Consider the following 1456-nt stretch of genomic DNA (forward strand, 5'->3'; position numbering starts at 1 on the left):
GAAGTTGACACATAAATTTAACCCTCTCAGTGTGTCTAAACAAGTGCAGCCAAATAAATTTTCCCTGAAGGCAATGGCACCCCACTCCAGTACTCTTGCCTGGAAAATCCCATGGATGGAGGAGCCTGGTAGGCTGCAGTCCATGGGGTCGTGAAGAGTAGGACACGACTGAGTGACTTCAATTGCACTTTTCACTTTCATGCATTGGAGAAGGAAATGGCAACTCACTCCAGTATTCTTGCCTAGAGAAACCCAGGGACAGGGGAGCCTGGTGGGCTGCTGTCTATGGGGTCGCACAGAGTCGGACACGACTGAAGTGACTTAGCAGCAGCAGCAGCAGCAGCTAAGGATTCAGAGACTGCAATTGTTTCTGCTCTGATGGAAGGGGATATAAGGCTGGGAGGACCTTAGGCAGAACTTTGGTTCCCCCACAGTGAATATAATGATGCACATACAGTTTATGGGATTTTTTGCGTGATCCAACGAGATATTTTCTCTCGCTTTGGCAACACATATACTGAAATTGAAATGATACAGAGAAGTTTGTCATGGCCCCTGCACAAGGATGACACACAAATTCATGAAACGTTCCATATTTTTTTTTGGCTTCCCTGGTGGCTCAGCTGGTAAATAATCCATCTGCATTTTGGAAGACCTGGGTTCGATCCTTGGGTTTGGAAGATCCCCTGGAGAATGGAAAGGCTACCCTCTCCAGTATTCTGGCCTGGAGAATTCCATGGACTGTATAGTCCATGGGGTCACAAAGAATCAGACATGATTGAGTGACTCACAAAATGAGATATTGCCTGTTGAGGACTGGGCTCTGGAGTTGTTGAACAAGAGATAATTATTACATAAGCACTCCATAATTTTTTTTACAGTCTTCTCCCTCCTCATGAATAGCATGAGTCTTTATCCCTTCAACTTAACCACTGTTGCTTACAACAGAGGAAAGCAAAACCTAGGTACTGAAATTGGACTCACATATTACATGTGCTCACTGATGAATCAGGATTCATCCAAGCTGTTCCAGTAGCCAGTGCAGGAGGTGGGGGTGGGGGTGGGAGGGAGTAGGAGAAACTGGATTCATCTTCAGTGATAGACATTCTGAGCTTCAGGTCTCTAGGCCAGCTGCTCGTAGGTCAGACCAGAGTGCAGAGGTTAATAGTCAGCCACCTGTTGCTCTGGCTAAACCATGAGAAAAACCCCATGGGAAAAGAATAAAGGCAAAATATAGCAATACAAGAGATGACCGGGGACACAGGACTGATTTTATCATAGCACATCAGATACTTTCTGCATGCCAAGACACTAAATAAAAGTGACCTGGCTCCAAAGAACAGGGCTCTTGATCCGAGAGGTCTTGAGTCCCCCCAGTTCCATCTTTGAAACTTTAATTCTGTCTCTAATTTCTTTTTTCCAAACTGTGCATCGACCACTTTCAATCCCTACCTGC

General features: G+C 45.5%; 1 non-coding gene across 1 annotated transcript; it reads left to right on the plus strand.

Annotated features, from left to right (window-relative positions):
* The first annotated feature begins 497 nt into the window (after positions 1–497).
* Positions 498–600, plus strand: LOC138084832 (U6 spliceosomal RNA). The gene has a single exon (XR_011145240.1). It is a non-coding gene; the product is annotated as a U6 spliceosomal RNA (small nuclear RNA).
* Positions 601–1456: the final 856 nt, after the last annotated feature.

Source organism: Capricornis sumatraensis, chromosome 8, assembly GCF_032405125.1.
Source record: "Capricornis sumatraensis isolate serow.1 chromosome 8, serow.2, whole genome shotgun sequence".
In the NCBI taxonomy this organism is placed as follows: Eukaryota; Metazoa; Chordata; class Mammalia; order Artiodactyla; family Bovidae; genus Capricornis; species Capricornis sumatraensis.